This window comes from Danio rerio, chromosome 15, assembly GCF_049306965.1.
Source record: "Danio rerio strain Tuebingen ecotype United States chromosome 15, GRCz12tu, whole genome shotgun sequence".
NCBI classification, from domain to species: domain Eukaryota; kingdom Metazoa; phylum Chordata; class Actinopteri; order Cypriniformes; family Danionidae; genus Danio; species Danio rerio.
In genome coordinates this window covers 18274277-18296286 of record NC_133190.1, presented here as the reverse complement: position 1 = coordinate 18296286, position 22010 = coordinate 18274277, and the positions used below count along the sequence as shown (strand labels likewise).

The 22010-nt window shown below is 37.5% G+C and overlaps 2 protein-coding genes across 7 annotated transcripts in view; one reads left to right on the top strand and one right to left on the bottom strand.

Moving 5' to 3' along the window:
• rab34a (RAB34, member RAS oncogene family a) overlaps positions 1-22010 on the top strand; it is a 626412-nt gene that overhangs the window by 220067 nt on the left and 384335 nt on the right. The window lies entirely within an intron of this gene.
• dusp14 (dual specificity phosphatase 14) overlaps positions 1-22010 on the bottom strand; it is a 43704-nt gene that overhangs the window by 12582 nt on the left and 9112 nt on the right. The window contains exons 1-2 of one of the 5 annotated variants that reach the window (XM_073922985.1): positions 15734-16089; positions 11973-12112 (exon numbers count right to left, since the gene is read on the bottom strand). The gene's annotated coding sequence lies outside the window, so the exon portion shown is untranslated. 5 annotated transcript variants of the gene reach the window in all.

Here is a 22010-nt window from a genome sequence, read left to right as displayed (position 1 = left end):
ATTTTGTACTACTTGTTGCTGTTGTCAATTGTTTTTATTTTTTAGGATAATATATATTTTTTATTTTAGTTATTTTAATGGTAAATGTTGTTTGTTCCCTGTTTTGTAGTGTAAAATTTTGCAACGTTCATTCATTCATTCATTTTCAACTGCTTTTTCAGGGCTGGGTCGTGGGGGCAGCAGTCTTAGGAGAGAAACCCAGACTTCCCTCTCCCCAGACACTTCCTCCAGCTCCTCCCGGAGGATCTCGAGGGGTCCCCAGGCTAATCAAGAGACATAGTCCCTCCATTATGTCCTGGGCCTTCCCCGAGGCCTCCTCCCAGTGGGATATGCTTAGATACCCCTAGGTAGGCGTCCAGTAGGCATCCTAAACAGATGCCCGAGCCACCTCAGCTGACTTCTCTCAATGTTGAGGAGCAGTGGCTCTGCTCAGAGCTCCTTCCGGGCGACAGAGCTCCTCACCCTATCTATAAGGGTGCGCCCTGCCACCCTGCGAAGGAAACTCATTTTTATCCGCTTGTATCCAAGATCTTGTTCTTTCGGTCATGAATTAAAGCTCATGACTATAGGTGAGAGTAGGAACGTAGATTGAGTGGTAAATCGAGAGCTTTGCCTTTCTGCTAGGCTTTTTCTTTACCACAATGGACCTTTAAATTGATCACCTTACTGTTGCTGCTGTAGCAATCCACATGTCAATCTCATGTTCCATCCTTTCCTCACTCATGAACAAAACCCCAAGATACTTGACCTGGGGTAAAGACTTTTCTCCAACCTGGAGATGGCAAACCACCTTTATCCAGTGGAGCACCATGGCCTCAGACTTGGAGGTGCTGATTCTCATCCAAGCCACGTCACACTTGGCAGCACTGCCCCAGTGCATGCTGAAGGTCCATGTTCAATGAAGCCAACAGAACAATATAGTCTGCGAATAACAGAGATGCAATCTTGTGGTCCCTAAACCGGACCCCCTTCTGCCCAAGGCTGCGCTTTGAAAATCTGTCCATAAAAATTATGAACAGAATTGGTGACAAAGGGCAGCCCTGCCAGAGTCCAACATGCACTGGAAACAAGTCTGACTTATTGCCGGCAATGCGAACCAAACACCTGCTCTGCTCATACAGGGACGAGACAGCCCTTAACAGAGTGCCTCTGACCCCGTACTCCAAGAGCACCCTCCACAGAATGCCACGAGGGACACAGTCGAATGCCTTCTCCAAATCCACAAAACACATGCACTGGTTGGTACTACTCCCTTGAACCCTCGAGCACCCTGGTGGAGGTATAGAGCTGGTCCAGTGTACCACAGCCCGGACAAAAACCGCATTGTTCCTCCTGAATCCTAAGTTTAACCATCGGACGGATCCTCCTCTCCAATATCAGGAAAATACCGAACAATTTTGTAATATAGTTGATCAAAAGTGCCTGTCAGACAGAGAGGTTCAGCAGCCTTTGACTACATTTCTCACAATCCACCTTAAAAGGGAAATACTTAGCTAATGCACAGCTTAGATTTACATTAAACAGATATTTTATTTATTATTATTTTAATTTATTTATTCATTGTTCTGTCATTTATTTTCAGTGTAAAATTATTACTTATGTTAAAAAGCCAAAAACTGTTTTTTTTCCATTTATTTTTAAGTCCAAGGAGAAATGGACTATTATTTGGTTTTTAATAATATTTTGTGCTTCATTTGGTTACTAAGCAGCAGTAAATAACACTTTAAAATATAAGGAGTTTTGTTGTGATTTTCTATACTAGTAGTGTTTCGAAATGAATGAATGCATAATAATCGTGATAACCGTGAAACCATGATTATTCTTTAGACTATAATTGTACAATCAACATCTGTAATCGTTGCATGCCTATCTGCATGTTTATTATCCCTTCACAGATACATCTGACTTTTAAGCAATGAATGAAAAAGTTCACAGTGAGTATATACTGAGGTTTTGAATCACTTTCAATCTAAAGTATGTTAACGTATGTTTGAGTGTGAGCACAAGCAATAAATTGAGTGCTGCAATTCACTTAATGGCCACCGATGTCCCTTATAACAGGGGTTTCAGAATTCAACATGAATTCCCTTTAATAAAGGGGACCTAATATGCAAAAATCAGTAATATAAATGGTTTAAAAACAGTTGTGTGGTAAGAGTGTATAAATATAGCTAGCTTCTAATAAAAAACTATTAATTCTATTTTTTGTAATCTGACTTCATAAAACCAGTGTGCAGAAAATCTTTTAATGACATTCTCCCATTGTACATGTCATCAGAGGGGGAAAGTCCCATCCAGTAGTGAGGATCTGTCCCTCAATAGCATCAACAGCCCTGAGTGAGAAGCAGCCATCCGCTATTAGAGTTTTCAAGCTGTAAGCGTATGGCAATGACAATGTTATGTGATAATGCAACTAAGAAGCATTATAAATGTGGAGTTTTAGGATGAACAAATAAACACTGTATAGCATAGGTGGGCAAACTCGGTCCTGGAGGGCTGGTGTCCTGCGCAGTTTAGCTCCAACTCCAATCAGACACACCTGCTAACAGATTTCTAGTTATCTCGAAGACACTGATTAGCATGTTCACTGATTAGCAAAATTGCTCACCCTTGCTGTAAAGCAGGGGTCTCAAACTCGCGGCCCATTTGCGGCCCTCAGTGCAATATTTTGTGGCCTGTGCCGACCGCTGTACACTGACAGAATCTCCCCGCTCCGCTGATTCTATCCGTACACAGCGGTCACTGGCATTCCCCGCCCGCCGTGTAAACAAAGGGGCGGGGATGCCGGTGACGTCACCACGCACCCCGCCCCTTTGTTAGACGCTGTGACGGGCGGGAAGTGTTAGGAGGGAACTCGCGCCAGCCAGAACCAAGGTAAGCTGTTCCCGCGCCTGCCTGCCAATTAGCAACCTATCTGCAGCCTGCCACCTACCTAGTTACAGCCTGCATCTTATATATATTATAGGTAGATACAGACTGGTACAGACTGATGTGACTGGAGTGGGGTGGGGGTGTTTTATTTATACATGTATACGCCTTTTTTTAGGTGAGGGCAGGCACGTGCACACATAGGGCTCAACCTGTGCAGTGCACATGCCCTTTTTAGTCTTGGATAGAAAGTGCCCTTCCAAAATGATCAAAAGTGCCCCCGCAACGCGGCACACCTTCGGTCCCGCCCTTCAGTAGGCGCGCGACAACACAGCTCTCGAGTACGCGCGCAACAACACAGCTGATCAGTACGCGCGCGATAACACCGCTCTTCAGTACGCGCGCATCCACTCTGCAGTGGGTGAGGGAATGGAAGTTTTGAGTGAGTTCCCCCAAGCCATACTGAGGGTCTCAACTGCTTCCGCTTTAAAGCCAAATGTGGTTCAGATTTGTGAGAAGAATCGCTGTCAAGTCTCTGGCAGCAAGGAGTAGGCAAAAGATGCCATGTTCAGAAGAACTGTTCATAATCTTCACTCAATGTTCTATTAATGTTCAGGACACTTCATGTTCAGAAGAAATAATTAAAACTGTTAATAATGACATTTGAGGACTTTTTTTTGTGAAATCCCTTATGCGGCCCAGCCTCACCCAGACTTTGCCTCCTGCGGCCCCCAGGTAAATTGAGTTTGAGACCCCTGCTGTAAAGTCTCCATAAATTGCATTATTCTAGGACACTTCATTTGACATTTTCAGTTTTAAAAGAGATAGCATTTGTCCTGTTTTGAATCTGCCGTTATGCTGACACAGATGTTCATAGCTCCGCCCTCTTTTAAAAACCACAATCTCATTTGAATTTAAAGCGACAGTCGGCAGAATTTAAATTAAGCCTAATTACATGGTTACTTGGTTTAAGTACTTGTTTCCTTATTTTGTTAATTTTTGTATTATAATATAATCTTGTTGTAATAATAAATTGCATTAAATTAACATATTAGAACCTCTGAGCCTCACGGTATTTCCGTAATGCACAGATCTGGCACACAGCATGGCAAAAAGACCAAAAATTTATGGCGTGTCCTTGTGGCCAGCAGTCTGCTACTGTGTTTGCATTAATAAAACCCATCTGCCCCAGTTCGTGCTGGCTGTCTCCCCAAGCCTTCCTCTACATCAATGAAAAACAGCTCGCCTGCCATTCTCATGGGACTCTGATCGCAATAACATCTACAGTCTCTAACATCCTTTCAAACAGGGCACACGATCTCTCTCTCTCTTTCTCTCCCTCTCTCTAGCTGTCACTCATTTTTCACACTGAAATTATGGAGTTTGGATGCTATGTGCGGTGCCCCACAAACTCTTCTTCGCAGCTTGTGGGCTTGTTAAACCAAAGGGCAAGCAGTGACTAAGTGTTCTTGGATAAATTGGTGTGCAATTCACCTGGCTTAGAAACAGTTGACCCAAAAACCTTGCATTTTAAATCAATATGGTGTGTCGGTTCAGATGTCGTCATTACATTAAATCTTGTGTATCTTGTAAATAAATGTCATTTGTGTAAATTTTTCTCAAGAATTCAATCAAAGGGGACGTTTTTAGTAAATAATGGGTTAACATAATTTCTGGTGCCGTGACCCGGTGACTACTGTAGGTGTTGAGGAATAAAGGCTAGATATATAAAAAGCAAAGATGAACTTCAGCAGTCTAAAGTGCTGATCAAGTCAAAGGCCTCGCTGCTGACTATCACAGCTATTAATATAAGTAAATGAGTGGAGAAGTGGGAAGAGGAGAGAGGAAAGAAAGGAATTCAGAGGATTTTTTTGCTGTATGCAATGCTTCTAAACTGGATGAATATTAAAATATGTTTTCATCTAAAAAGTCTCATGTCAATGAGCATACTTTTATTGTAGTAAAATAGGAGTAACTATAGTTTTTGAAGCATTGACTACCATTTGTATAACCGCCGTTACACTACAGACACCATAGTTTTAGAGAAACTACAGTTTCTGTGTTTTTGTAGTAAATGCATGATTATTTTTCTAAGGAATGACTGATGTGTTTTCTTTTGTATAATATACAAAAATTGGGCAAGATGCAAGGGCTGTATTATGGGCAGTATCAGACAAAAATGTTCATATAAAATATTACAGTTGGTTTATTAAAAATAGCTGTCCGCTTCACTCGTCTTTTTCAACCTGGCTTTATATACAGTTGAAGTCATAATTATGAGCCCCCTGAATTATTAGCCCCCCTGTTTATTTTTCCCCAATTTCTGTTTAACGGAGATAATGTTTTTTTCAACCACATTTCTAAACATAATAGTTTTAATAACTCATTTCTAATAACTGATTGATTTTATTGTTGCCAAAATAACAGTAAATAACATTTGACTAGATATTTTTTAGGACACTAGTATTCAACTTAAAGGGCAATTTAAAGGCTTAACTGGGTTAATTAGGTTAACTAGGCAGGTTAGGGTAATTAGGCAAGTTATTTCATGATGATGGTTTGTTCTGTAGACTATCGAAACAAATGCTTAAAGGGGCTAATAATTTTGACCTTAAAATGTTTTGAAAAAATATAAAACCTGCTTTCATTCTAGCCGAAATAAAACAAATAAGACTTTCTCCAGAAGAAAAAATATTATCAGACATACTGTAAAAAAGAAAAAAAATCTAAGGGGGGTTTGATAATTCTGACTTTAACTGTATATCTATTTACATATATATATATATATATATATATATATATACATGAGCAATATCACACAAGTTGCAGTGCGATATGGCTGTATATCGGCACTGCATATTAGAGCTGTACAAAATATAGTTTCAGCATAGATATAACAATGTGTGCATTTGCAATAGTCATCGCAAGATATGCAATGTTGAGTTGGGTTTATAGTTGATCAGGAGCTAAAGCTTTTTTTTTTTACTTTTTTTTTTTAAGTGGAGGTCTGCATTTATCTGCCTGTGTTTTTAAGGCCTGTGACTGTATGAACATTTCAAGAAAGTTTGAAGCATCCAGACACAAGAAATTGTACCATTTGTAACTTTAAAAATGATCAATTTAATTTGATTATTTATACCATGAAGACGATGCAGTGCTCTTTTAAATATTTGATTTTTTTCAGTTTCTGTACCTGAATACATTTTGAAAAAAAACCATAAAGCAACATTGCTTCTAATTTATTTATTTATTTTCATGCATGATTCAATCCCATATTGCGATGAATATGAATTAATGAACATGTTTCAAATATTCAAGGTATCTGATGAAACTGTATTTACATCTTACTATTTATTGCAGAAAAGCAAAATATTGCAATGTCAGATTTTTCCAAAATATACTGTAAGCTTTGCAATTAAAATATGTAAAGCTTCAAAAAAGGACATACAAGACACATACATTCATCAGACAGAATCTCCTGAATTGTTTAGCTATTTCTAAGCAGAATTTAGTACAAAATCTGAGGTTTTATGTGGAATGATTTAATGTGGGAGCGTAAAACAAAACTTACAAAAAATAAGATTTACAATTAGAATCCATATGGAACCACTTGTTTGGTAAACATTAAAAAAAAATTAAAATATTTCTTTACAAATCTTATTGTACATAAAAATTACCTAAACATTGACACTTTATACAATAATAATACTGAAACGATTATGGAAACTGAATAAATATACTTTAACATCCTTCATTCATTTATTTTCCTTTGGCTTGTCTTCTATTTCAGAGGTAGCCACAGCTGAATGAACCACCACATTTACACTAGTAAATGAATCAATTAAATGCGCAGATTCTGTGTGACTCAATATAAAATCCATTCCCTCTGTCGTGGTTCTCAAATCTCATTTCCATAACTGCAATTTTCAAATTTGTAACACAAAAAATCTTTTGCTTTTCATGATGGAAAAGAGGTTTGGAAAAACAAGAGGGTAAGCAAATAACAATGCCGGAATTACAGTGTGCTTTTCTATTTTATTATCAAAACACACTTTAGCAACATGTCTATAAAAAAAAAAAAACATTAGCCTTTACATTACAAGTAAATTAGAAGCAACCACTCGACCTTAAACGAATGTCTTCTCCATTGGGAGCTGAGCAATTTGCTACCATCACAGTAATTCATTTTCTCCACCTGTGGCGTGGCGCGAACACTTATTCTGGCATGACAGTAATGGGCTGCTCAGACACACACATACACAGGCACTCATCACTCAGTGTGTGTCTGTGGATCTGTCAACACCAGTGCGCATCACAGATTCAGTGCCGCAGGTCTCGGATGCCGTGCGTGGAAATTTTCCCAGAGTCTAATTCCACCTCCGCAAGCATTAATGGGAACGAGAGACACCTGCTGAGAAACTCGAGCCCCAAAATGGCAGCCCTTCTTCCACACCAAATGTGGAGAACAGGAAACCGAACCTGAGCCGTGTGTTTACTCTACCAGCTTAATCTTGTCAATAGCATAATGAAATAATCCATGCTCATTCAACAAGTGGCTCCAACCAGAAGCATTAGTGACCAGCTTTTTCTCCTTAAACAATTCGTTTTGAAAGGAAAGCATAAAAGAAAATTGCACACTGTTAATGGCAGTGCTTTTCTACTAGTTATTTTACTTTCAACCATTATAAGAGGTCACAAAGTATAGCGTTTTTCATATGCACTGAATGACAAAATTACCAAAATATATGTTCATTCTTTTCAAAAGTAGGTGTAGGTGATTTTTTCTCAGTAAAAAAAATGTGGTCCTTGGTGATTCTTAAAATGTGACTACCAGTACTTTGAGATGAAAATAAACCACTCACTCATTCATTTTCCTTTCCTTTTACCAAGGGTAGCCACAGCAGAATTAACCACCAATTAAAATCAGAATACTATTTGATACCTGTGTCAAAATTAAAGGTAATACTATAGAAAATAATGCTTCTGGCACATATTGATAATTTCACTCAAAATCTCAGCGTATCATCAGGAGTCACTGGTATTATTTATTTATTTATTTATTTTGCCTGAATATGCTTTTTCACTCTCAAAATGAAGACAGCAATTGACAGGCATTTTTTGTTCAGACCATGATTTCAGTTTTAAAAACTGAAGGAGGAAAAACATCTAAATTTAACTGGAAATTTATTTTTTGGCGAATATCATTACCTTGCTAAACAAAAAAACGGCTTAAACCAGCCTAAGCTAATTGGCTTGTTTTAGCTGGTCGACCGGCCTGGTTTTAGAGGGCTTTTGACCATTTTCAAGCTGGTTTCCCCCATTTTCACCCATGTCTTAGCTGGTCAGGCTGGAAAAGGACCAGCAAAATCCAGCCTGGTTTAAGCTGGACATAGCTAGTTTTGGTTGGGCTCCCAGCATGGCTAGGGTGGTCAAGCTGGTTTTAGCTGGTCATCTCCCAGCTTGACCAGCCAAGATCAGGCTGGAAATGGCCAAAACCCCTCTAAAACCAGGCTGGTTGACCAGCTAAATACCAGCCAACCAGCCTAGTCTGGTTAAAGCTATTTTTTTCAGCAGGGTAGGTCCGCACCTGAAGGTGTTACAAATTGCAAATGTCAAAGTATAAACACATATTTAAAACTGTTTACAAAAAAAAAAAAAAAAAACAGTTTACAAAAAAAAAAAAAAAAAAAAAAAGATGTATTAGTGAAGAAATTGTAATTATCCAGAAAAACAAAAAGAAAAAAAATAAAGCCTACACATGCCCAGATGATTTTATCCAGGTTTTAATGTTTGTGTAAGTCTTAGGCTTAACAACTGTAGGCTACTGAGATATACCAACTCTATTTATTTAAAGCAAGTTTCTGATATGCACTGTTATAGTGAACAACCTGTTAGAAAGCATTCATTAAAGAACCATGGCTGAATTTACGCGCTGATAATACTGTTTAAGCCAACGGTGAGCTGAAAGAAACAGGTTGGTTCCAGTGAATGGACGTAGATCGTCTTCCGTTGTTTTGGGCACCGGTCATGTATCCGCATTAAGTGCATACATGAATCCAAAAAGCCGTTATTAATATGAGATATGAACAACTTACACGACGACTAACCTGTTGTTTCTCAATTTGCAACAAAATAAGTACGTATTTCAAACTCAAGAGACAGGAAACCATTCAAGCATCAATGCCAGCATTGCAAAAACATCGCGGAAAATGTTAATTACTCATCTCAACGCACGCGAACTGTTTGTGTTCACTTTACAGAAGATATTATTATTTTAATTGTCTGTGATTAGAAGCTGAATACGCAACACGTAAGCAATTCTGTCGGACAAATATACTTGTAAATGCGCTACATTTCCGAAATGTAAAGACACGAAACATTACAAAAGCTGCCATTTATAGTAGACTGTTGCGTCAACATCAGCGTCTACTGTTTAATTACTGATGTTCGTCTTACCCAAAGAACAGAGTTAACTTACCTCACACACAAGATATTGTCCTCTGAAATAATACTAACTTGACGGCACAATTTATCTCCGTCTCAACGCAAACAAGCTGATATTCGGGATTATTCCGTAAAAATCTGACAACTCCACGCGCTTCCCCGTGATGGAGGTGAGCGCGCGCGCGTATCTATGGTGCGTTTGACAACAGGAAATTTTCTATTGGGAAAACATACGCTTGAAGAGCAGAGAAGCGCCTCCCCCGTCCAACACTACAGGCAGTCGGTCCTCATACTGACACATCACGATGCACACTCCACTACAAATGTGACAAGACATTCTCAGCAGCAAACATCATGGACATAACGCTGCTGTAATTAACTTACAGAGACACGGCAAAATCACGTTTATGAAGGTGGTGCAAATACAAATCATCTTATTGGAATTTAGTATCCTATAATAATATTTAGTATCCTATAATACAGCAATTACTGTTGGGGTAAATGTAGGCTATTATTTAGATCAGTTTACAGTAAAGATGCTGTATGTTTGATTAAACTCAAACATTAAAAAGACATGATCCAGCAGAATCATACTAAGTTGTGAATTGTACATTGGTCAAAGGCCAATTTTTACCCTTTGTGTTATCTGGAAATAAGAGATTCTAATTGAATCTGGATGGCTGATTAATTTTCCTAAAAATAGATATAGATCTTCCTAGATAGAAAATGGATTAAAAAAGCAAACAGCAAAATTAATATTTGTGCTTGATAATGATAATAATAATACATTAAAATCATGCAATAACAAATATGGGGGTGACACGGTGGCACAGTGGGTAACACTGTCACCTCACAGCAAAAAAGTTGCTGGTTTGAGCCCAAGTTGGGTCAGTTGGCATTTCTGTGTGAAGTTTGCATGTTCTCCCCTTGTTCCCCTAAGGTGAAGACATCTCGTCTCGTTTTTTTAGTCATGGAAAATGTTAGTATATATTTTCTGTAGTTGTCATCATCATCACTTTCGTCTAGTTTTTGTCGAAAGAAACTTGTTTGTCACAAAAATTATGACGAAGTTTTTTTTTTCCAAACGAAATTATTCCTTTCCAGATGGGCGACACAGTGGCCCAGTGATTACCACTGTTGCCGAACAGCAAGAATATCTCTGGTTAAAGTCCCTACAAAACCAGTTGACATTTCTGTGTGGAGCCTGCTCATTTTCTCCGTGCTCGTGTGGGTTTTCCCCAGGTTCTCCGGTTTCCTCCCAAAGTCCAAAAACAAGCAACCTAAGTAAATTGAACATACAAAATTGATACCATAGCCAAGCTCTTAGCAAGTGTACATCTCTTCTTAGCCATCATATCTGTCATAGCCAGAAATAAGTCGGGGAGTTTATTGAGATCTACCTGAGGTCAAACTCTCTTCTCGCCCTGCAAATGGGAGGGAGCCCAGGGCTCGAGAAACTCATAAGCTCAGGTCTCTCTCCCAGAGAGCCAAACAAGCTTTATCAGCAATCATCAGCTAAGTATAAACTCTTGAAATTGTCCGTAGAGTATGTCCTGATCCTCCTGGTTGGGGTTTGAGCATTGGGCTAACAACCCAACTTATAAAAACTTGATGTTACAAAACACCAATATGGTGTGGCTAAATATCAACTTCAATAAATGGCCCTGGGAGTAAGTAATAACAAATATGATTAATATCAAGCATTATAACAGACATGTTTGTATAGCTAAAGTAACTGATAGAAAATGACAATGAAAGTCACAAATTTAATTGGCAAATGGCCACAAGTTGTGTTAAAATAAGATGTACAGTGCAAAGACTGTTAATGCATTAGTTAATTTGAAGTATTTGTCATTATTTTGTCACCACTTAGGCAGTTCATATGACTGAAAATCTTCTTTCAAACTTAAAATTAGTAATTTAGCACAAAAACTGTGAATCCACACTGGGTCCAGGGGACATGTGGTAAATATAGCCAGTTAAACATGACTTTTTATGCATTTCATGGCATGGCTTTGAAAATAACTGCATGTAATGTGTTTTAAACTGTGTAACGTTTCTCTAACTGTAAAAAATTATATGATCAATTAGTCATGACAGCATATGTTTTAGGTAAAAACGTATTATTCTAAGTTAATCGTGTTCTAACCTAGTTTTATAAGTTACGCAAGGTGTTTTAAGTCGGTATAACATAATATAAGTTCAATTGACTCATAAAATCAATTTGATTCAACTTAAAAATTTAAGGCAACCAGGATTATTTACAGTGCAAACAAAACTGTTTCACAGTTTATCTCTGGCCACTGGATGAATCTTTCCTTAACTAACACATAAATAGATCATAAATTGCATCATCCGACCCTAAAGAGAGAGAATGAAGCTAATTTCAACCTGAAAACCATTCATCTGTTGATTTGAATCTGGAAGTCTGGCACTTTACAATCACTGTATCATTAGCACTTCAGCCAGAACATATTGGCATGAGCAATTTTCATCTCAAACGCAAACGTCATGTTTATCGAGGTCAGGACTTGAGAATCAACAGCTGGCAATATAATGCTAATCTTTGGATGCTTTGCTATTGCAGTGCTGCCAGCATGCAAGGCAGAGAATTTAAAAGCTTTATTTGAGAAACCTTCACCACGGCAGCGAACACAGACCTGTAGTGTTAGGATCTCCAGGATAGTGGCGTCAGAGGAAGGAACCGTCTGAAAAAAGAGAGAGGGCAAATACTGGAGGAGTCAGTGGCACACCTGATACTCTCTGCTGGGGATACAGATCAGGCCCAGAACAATACAGACTGTGAAAGGTAAAAAAAAAAACAGAAAAAAAGCTTGTGTAAAGGATGATGCAGGGTTCTGTAATTTCCCATGATTTGCATCAATGGGTTCATAGAAGTAAAATAAAGGGTTTGTGTTCATGTCTAAGGTCACTTATGCAAATATAAAGGTGCCATATAAAGAAAATCTGTAATAAGGCAACAAACACACGTAGACTGCTGAGTTTTGTGCACATTTAATTATTATGTCATGACACTCAGCTCTTACTGTATTTTTAGGAGTGAAAGAACAACATTAACACTTAAAAACACATTTATTTTATGCAGAGATTGATTTTAATTCTAGTCTGTGTTTTCATATACATTATAGCTTTAAAATCTAACAATAAATACATTTATTTTGTTCTCGTTTGTCAAATTATTATAATTTAGCCTATATTTCATCCTCAACACAACTCAGGAGCAAAATAGATTACTCTGCTGGTTTACAAGAGGGCTCACTCATTCATTCATTCATTCATTCATTCATTCATTCATTCATTCATTCAGTCACTTTCTTTTTGGCTCAGTCCCTTTATTGATCTGGGGTCACCACAGCGGAATAAACTGCCAACTTATCCAGCATATGCTTTATGCAGTAGATGCCCGTCCAGCTGCAACCCATCACTGGGAAACACCTATACATACTCATTTACGCACATACCTGTACACTGCAGACCATTTAGCCTAATCAATTCACCTATACTGCATGTCTTTGAACTTGTGGGGGAAACTGGAGCACCCGGAAGAAACCCACACGAACTAGAGGAGATCATGCAAACTCCACACAGAAATGCCAACTGACCAAGCTGAGGCTCGAACTAGCAGCCTTCTTGCTGTGAGGTGATTGTGCTACCCACTGCACCATCGTGACACCATTACTCACTCACTCCTAGCTAAAATAAACCTCTCCACTCTACCACTTAGGTTAAAAAGATTTAACAAGGCATTTACTCTGTTTTTTAATTTTTTGACAAATGAAGTGTAAGAGCCATAATTTGATTCAATATAATTAATTAAAAGTGCTCTAATTCATGAACAGTTTACATACGGTGTGTTATGTTCAATTGTGTACATTTGTTGATTTCACCCCTACTCTTTTTGTTTGTAATGGTTTGCTCTGCACTGATAAGACTGTTTTAAGTTATATTAAGATGTAGAAAAGTGAAAGAAAGCCTGGTTGACATCAAACTATTTCATAACTGTAACAAGAGAAAATTCGATCATAACTTTACATTAAAACAGCTGCCACAGGATTATTTATCAATATGAGGAGCTTTTTGGATTCTCTGAAGCTAAGGAAATTAAAAATGTTAAACAAGAAATGCGTTAGGACCATTGTTATTGTTTACATCCCTCAAAATGGTCTATAGATTTCATAGAACAATTTAACTGATTTAATCAATGCAATATATGACACCTTTAAATAAATTAACACTTTGTCCAAATAAAAAGCTCTGTAGAATCACAATTTCCTGCCCCTTAACCACCAATTGTGACCAGTGTTTAGAAATAGCATTGGCAAAATATAGTTTTGCCAATCAATCAATCAATCAATCAATCAATCAATCAATCAATCAATCAATCAATCAATCAATCAATCAATCAATCAATCAATCAATCAATCGATAGTCCCTACATTCATCAGCATATGTTTTACACAGCAGATATCCTTCCTGCCGCAACCCAGTACTGGGAAACATCCATATACACTCATTCACACACATACACTACGGCCAATTTAGTTTATTCAATTTACCTATAGCGCACGTCTTTGGACTGTAGGGGAAACTGGAGCACCTGGAGGAAACCCACACAAACACATATGAAACATACAAACTCCACACTGACCAGCCGGATAAAGCAATCACTCAAAATGAAAAATAAGGGCAAGTTACATTCATTATGGCTCACCCTCAACGTCTTTTTTTAATAGGAAAATACATCAAAGCCCAAAAGAAAATGGTGCACTGATAGTGTTATTTAAATAAATTAGCATAAGTTGTAAGAGTCATTACATTACCTACTAATTAACATAAAACTATCCAGCACTGTTGACACTATTAAGTCAACATGAAATCCAATTGACCTTTTTACTCTAATTTGCTTTACATATTTCTAGTCTTAATTATTTTCAAGCTTCATAAATATATTAATTTACTTGACAAATAAAACACAGAAAGGGTTTGAGAATGGTGTTTTCAAAGTGATGCCACAGAGACAAACCCTTTATGATTCGAAGAAACTTTTAGGCATCAGTTCCTAAAAGAATAATGTTTTTCTTATACATTTATTAGTCTAATAAACCTTATAACCCTCTGTGCGATGGAAATATTTGGTGGAAGTTCTTGTGAAATCAAAATGAAAGTTTTTTTTAGGTGTAAGCATCAATTTTTTAGTCTTAAACTTATCAGTGTGCTTCAAAATTTACATTTAGAAGATATATACATATTCAGTGTTTATTTAAACATAATTTTGGACACTCTGTATGATTAAATATAGCCCTACTCAACATATTTGTTGAACTATTTATAACTCCCATGTTGTTAGTTAGCTGTTGCTTTAATAATTACAACAGTAACACTTTACAATAACAGTACATGAATAATGATGTATTAATATGTAAACTAAACATTACTTTATTATGAATTAATGATGATTTAAGGTATGCACTAATCATGAATTAACTTTAACTACAACATGAGTTCATGTGTAAATAATGACTACCTTAATTACTTGTTAGTACATGTTATTAATTAACCAACATGAACTCATGAGCTGTTAATGTATAATTATGTCATGACTTTATTTGGAGGGGCACATCACTATTAACTCATCCTTAACTACTCATGAACTCCTGATCATGTTGATGTTGACAGAACACTTTTCGATTGTTATTCAGTGTAAACTCACTAGTTGCACGTGCATAAGGAGTTCATGAGTAGTTAAGAACAGGTTAAAGATGATGTGTCCCTCCAAGTAAAGTCACAACATAATTATACATTAACATATCATGAGTTCATCATGGTTAAGTTAAGCATAAACTAATGTGGTAATTAATACATTAATTAACAAACAATCATGTACTAACAAGTAATTAAGGTAGTCATTATTTACACATGAACTCATGTGAATCATGTTGTAGTTAAAGTTAATTCATGATTAGTACATACCTTAACCCATCATTAATTCATAATAAAGTAATGTTTAGTTTACATATTAATACATCATTATTCATGTACTGTTATTGTAAAGTGTTACCATTACAACACTAAACAAAGTAACTGATGTGTTTAAGAAGAAGAATCATTACAGAGGGAAAATGGTTGCCGGAGTGGAACGTGATACTTGTTGGCACAAGGATGATTATTGTTTAAAAAAGGAACAGCAATAGATGACAGAAAGAGTGTGCCGAGCAGCAGAGACGAGACCAAAATGAGACTCAAATGTCAGATGAGTCACTGTAGCTCCAGTGAGCTTTAATATGTTTCCACTGGCTTGAATGGAGGCAGAAAATTTACTGTGATGATTTTGAAGAAACATAATCTGATCTAAATGGAGCCTGTCAACGCCATACCGAGACTGAATAAAAATATTACTGACCTCCTGAGAACAAAGAAGTCCATGGCACATCCTCAGAGTTCAGATGCCACCTTTCTTTTGCAGACAATAGCAACTCATATCTATTGCATATAGGCCAATCTCTAATTAAATCACTGGAGAAGAATTTTTAACATGGCAGTAAACCCGTTTCACTGCCCCATGAAAGAGCTGGACCAGAAATAGATGCCAGGCATGTTGGATGAGCTCCAGAGTATTCCATCTCTCCAGAGACAGACCATCTTCCATCGTCTCCCTTCAGATGGACAGGCTGAATCTGGGTGGGTTGGCCTTGCCTCGGGCGTCTGCTAACACATCTAGACATCTTGTTCAGGAACACGCAGGTCCACTGCCTGCAGCTGTAACCAGATCTCGGATTAATTGAATGTGTTGGGTTCAGTACAAGTTAAGCTCTATCAGCAGCATGCTGTCCATTAGGACACTTAATTTTGGCTTCCCTGTCAAATAAGCAGCATACATTTGCATTCACATTATAATAAAAGTCTATGAAGCAAGGCATTCTGATGGATTTCAAATATCTTGAAACCTGCGATACTCTGTGGTTTTGTTTGATTTAGAAACTGAGAAACTGTGGCCTCAAAATTTGAGGTTTTCTCCGTAAGGAAACAGATTCTTAAAGTAGCAATGAAAGAAGTTTGATTGTCAAAACACCTAACCCCCCACCAGTGGTGGAAAGAGTACTGAATATCATACTCGGGTAAAAGTACCATTACTTGCCCAAAAATGTAGCGCAAGTTGAATAAAACTATCTGTTGTAAATATTACTCAAAATAGAAGCAGCCCTTTTAAAAGTACTCAAGACTATTGAGTATTACACTGAGAAAAGTTGACGCATTTACTTAACATGCTGTTTGTGCAGGGATGTGTAAACGTAACATTCTTTAGTGAAATTAGTGATCATCCTATATTCGTTCGTTCCTTCCAACCTTCCTTTCTTCCATTGTCTGTTTGTTCTGTCCTTCCTACATTTATTTGTTTGATTGTTCCTTCCTTTATTCAGTTGTTCCTTCCTTCATTCCTCCGTTTGCTTGCTCATTCATTCGTTTGTTCATATTTTGTTCCTTTCTTTATTAGGTCATTCGTTCATCCATTGCTTTCTTACTACGTTTGTTCAGTCCTTCCTTGAATCTTTTGGTCCTTCATTCATTTGGTTCTTCCTTCCTTCCTTCGGTTCTTCCCACATAGCTAAATTTGTCTGGCCTACATGCCACAGTAAATTACGGTACATGGTTGGACCAATTCTGACTACTATACAAAGGCTAAACATGGACCATATTTGAGGCAAGTCTCATCGAAGTTAATAACCCATAACTGGGCCTGAACTGGGCCAGATATGTTGGTGTGTCACAACTGCAATGAATTTTAAGCATTTCGCTTCATGGGCATGCTTTTTTCTCGAAGCAACCTGATTGGTAGAATTTATTCTTTCCCCAAAAATAACATAAATGTATAAGTGGGTGAAGAAAGGTCAAACTTACATGGCCCACATATACATTTTTAACATCTGGGCCAAATACTACATTTGCTATCTGGTGCAAGTCTTGTGTGCTGCCTTAAAGACAGTGCCACCTCTGCAAAACCTGGGCCATGTTTGGCCCACATGCTGTATGTCAGCGCAAGAGGAATGTCTGCTGTACCAACTTTGTCAAATCTGGGCCAGAATTTTTTGCTTTCTGGGTTACATTCATTATTTGTTCGCTCCTTCCTTCATTCAGCCCTTTTTTTTCATTCTTCATTTCTTTCACTTAGTGATTTAGGCCTGTTTGGTGTTTCTGGGTCATTGTGTAAAGATTTTGGACATCTTCTTGGTCACTTTAATGCTTCCAAATGGTTTGCTTCATTTATAAAGTGCCCATTTCTTGAGGTTGTTCCATATAATGCAGTATACTTTCTATGTGTGACGATTAAACCGGTCTGATTTTTCTACTTTAGCCAATCACTATAGACAATAAAGAAATAAAGTAGTGACTGCAGGTTGAAGGAAAGTAGTGACGTAAAAGTACCAATACAGCACTGAAAATGTAGTCAAAAGAAAGTAAAAGTACACATTTTAAAAACTAGCAAATTACAATTCCTGAGAAAAACTACTCAATCGCAGTAATTGGAGTATTTGTCATTTGTTACTTTACACCACTGCCCCCCACCCCCTCAATTGTGACGTTATTATAATTTAAACATTTTCTGCAATGAGAAAAAAGTAGCACTAACAAAATGGAGGAAGATTTAAATGCCACTTTGAACCATTTGTTGTAGAATGTTTTCAGATGCCCAATGGTGAACTCAATTCTTATGGAAAAGCACCATATTTGTCCTCTCATAAATGCAGGAATTTCTTCATTATCTTAGAATAATGTCCACCTTATTTGGCTCAAGAATATATTTACATAAAGTAACTAATCACAACTTCAAACTTATCAAATTATCAGTTAATTTGTTCAATCTTATCTTCCTGAGAACAAAATATTTTTTTTCTCTCTTTTTCTTTTATCTGTAATTTTCTACATACTTTGGGTTTAAAAAAAAATCTACAATTGAGAGATTTTACATTTTTGTTAACAGCATGTCCACTGTAGTGGACCGCAGGATCATTTTAGTTCAAAACGACAGCCAAACTCAGACAACAAAACTGTACAGGATATGGCTGTAAAGAGATAGCAATCCAATATTAATGTAACATTTTTTCCTTTTGTATTGAAATTTCTGAAACTTTTAGTTTAGAGAAACAGAGAGCCGAACTGAAAAAAAAATGTCTCTAATTCTATAATTGTCTGATTGTCAGACTCTAAATCAGAGAGTCTTTCTCAACTATTTTACAAAGAATCCTCTCTGCTTCAGTTCTGCCTCCTACAACATGTAGTCGTCAATTACATTAAGATGGCCCTGGTGTCCACTATAGGACTATATATACACAATATATACATATAGAAAGGAATGATATTTTGAAACACAAACAAGTTAACAGCTTTGAAAGCTAAATGTATTGTTCCTGACACTTTAATAAACAAATATATATGTAATAATAATAGTAAAAAAAAAAAACACTTTAAAAGCTACATTTTGCATACCTCTCTCCTTCCCATAAAATGTGTTTGTTTGTTTGCCGGCCATTTTGGATGCAGTGCAAGAAGTGGTTCCTAGCATGCCAGCCAATTAAATGACATATCACTAGAAAGCCCAGGATGTCCTCTGAACAGTACAACAGAACTTGACTTAGTAGCTCAAAAAATTCAAAGAAAATTCATGAAAAAACAATGTAATGTAATATAATGTTTATTTATATAGCGCATTTATTGTGTATGGTCATACACCCAAAGTGCTTCAAAATCATGAGGGGGGGGGGGGGGGTCTCCACACTGCAGCATCCATCTGGATGATGCGACGGCAGCCACAGGACAACGTCGCCATTGCGCTCAGCACACACCAGCTATTGGTGGAGTGAAGAAACAATAATAAAGCCAATTCGATTGATGGGGATGATTGGGAGGCCATGACCGTAAGGGCCGATTAAGGAACTTTGACCAGGACACCAGGGTTACATCCCTGCTCTTTACGAAAAGTGCCATGTGATTTGAACACAGAGAGTCAGGACCTCAGTTTAACGTCTCATCCGAAAGACGACGCCCACTGACAGTATAGTGTCCTCTTTACTTTTACCGGGGTATTAGAACTCACACAGACCACAGGTTGAGCGCCCCCTGCTGGCCTCTCTAACACCCCTTCCAATGTCCACTACAGAGGACATAAGTCAATGGGTGGGGATATGAACCAATTAGTAGTTACCCTAGCCCACAGGTGTTCAAAGCCAGTTCCAGGGGGTTCCAGTTGTGCACAGTTTAGTTCCAACCCTGCTTTAACACACTTAACTGTAGGTTTCAAACAAGCCTGAAGGACTCAATTAGTTTGATCAGGTGTGTTTTATTAGGGTTGAAACTAAATTGTGCAGAGCTGTGGCCCTACAGGAACTGGCTTTGACACCTGTGTCCAAGTCCAGTGGTCCTCAACTTTTTTATCACCGCGGACAGGTCAACGCTTTGACAATTTTACAGAAGATTTAATCAAAAACTCAATATTAATATCAGTATAATACTGTAAATATTTGAGACCAAAACTAGCACTACGGGTTTGGTGCCCCGTGTAAGAGCAACCAGAAATCACTCCAACATTAAGGGTGAAAGTTTACAGTTCACAGAGACTGAGTATGTTTATGTGGACACCAATAATCCAATTTTTATGCGATTAAGACATTACTCTGATTAAGAGTCCCCCATGTAAACAGCGATTTTTGATTAATTTAATCTGATTAAGTTCAAAATCGAATTTAACAGAAATGGAATTAAGACTTATTTGCATATATGCATATTTTAGTTGCATTATTGAAGTGCACTACAGACATGTAAACACTGCAATTAAACTATTAGTGTCATGTGGGACATCGTTTTCGCCACATTTTGCGACAGGAGAGTCTAAACACACATGACAATGACACTCTTCTTTGCAATTACCGAGTCAGTAAAGGACTACAGGGACCTGCATTGCGAAATGAGGAGTTTTTTGTCCCCATACAGCGTGCTGTATTAAATTCCATTAAAACAACACTCTTCCAGCAGTCCTTACTTCAAACTTGGATACAATATTTTGCTTGTCACAAGGGGTGTGCATGAAATGTTCTTGAATGAAAGTGAAAGTGCCAAACTGCAGTTAAAGTCGACAAGTTAAAGATGAAACACCCGAAATTACATGAAACTACAGAGGAAATTTGGATAGCGTGGTGAAGCAGTGATGTTAATCGAACTATGTGCTATAACATGTAAAATGGGATCATGAAAGGAACATTCAAATAGCAACTCACTAAGGCAAATAATTTGATCACTGATGTCCATGTAAACGTAGTCAGTGAAGACCACAGGCTGGCGTTATTTAACAGAAGACAATTCACAATTATATTACAAAAGGTAATATCTAAATTAAGAACATCTTTGACATTCCATTACAGAAGTAAAATGTATTCTAATCTCAATGTATGTCTGACACAAGTTATATTCTAGAATATCTGTTAAAAAAGCCACAAATTATAGTCGAATAAACAACATTGTTACTGGTAGTACAAAAATTCATCCTAGCAGAATTGGATTAACAATGAATAGACATGAAACCTATTTCTGGCTACTGACGCAATTGCTCCCTCACAGAGAGCTGCTAATGCAGTCCAGTGTCTGATCCCAATAGCACCTGTGTCTCTCCAGCTGTGATGGCATTGGTGAACAGACTCTAGATCTGTGCGCTGACACCAGTACAGACTGTTAGACAGTCCTCAGCTCCAGCTGTCCCTGCATGTCAGACATCTCTGTCTCCACGTTACGAATTAGCAAGCGGATTTGTGTGTGGGTATAGCACCAGTTCAACAAACACAGACACAATGATGTGGCAAGCCATTCTAACATTTACTCTGTAAAACATACAAAAAGTTTACAGTATTTCCATGTTACTAAACAGACTATACCTGATGAAAGTCCTGTCGCCTACCCAAGTTTTAGGTACAACAAATAATAACTCGACTTCTAGTTGATCATTTGCTATCAGAAGTGACTTATGTGAAAGGCAGAGGCCTCCATATTACGCTTATTTTACCAAAATAAAATATGATCAAGCCTTGATTATTTAACTATTTTATTAAGACAGTAAGGTCTAATTTTGCTTTGACAAAAGTCTTCTCACTTAAAATAAATAATGTATAGTATAGAATAAAAAGTCATGGTGCCATGGAAAAATAATTAATATTGTGTATGATGCCCATGAGCTTGAACGACTGCATCCATACATCTCTGCAATGACTCAAATAGCTTAGTAATAAAGTCATCTGAAATGGCAAAGAAAGTGTTCTTGCAGGACTCCCAGAGTTCGAGATTCTTTGATTCAGCTTCAATGCCTCCTCCTTCATCTTACCCCAGACATGCTCAACAATTTTCATTTGGTGACTGAGCTGACTCATCTTGGAGCACCTTGCCCTGGGATTGATGACAAGACTTTTGTCAGGTGGTGTAGCTTCAATTGCAAATTCGGTTGACTATTACATCATTTAATATGTTTAGCATTTAGACTACAGGTCATTTTGAGCATTTACACTTCTGCATGCTGTCTGTGCTGCTCTGGCAATAAGACCTCTGAAACGCAAGTAGGCAGTTGGTTTTCTATGTTCCACTTTCTTCTTCAGTGTTTGGGGTTTTTGATGCAATTTTTTGTCATGCTACTGTAGCCGTAC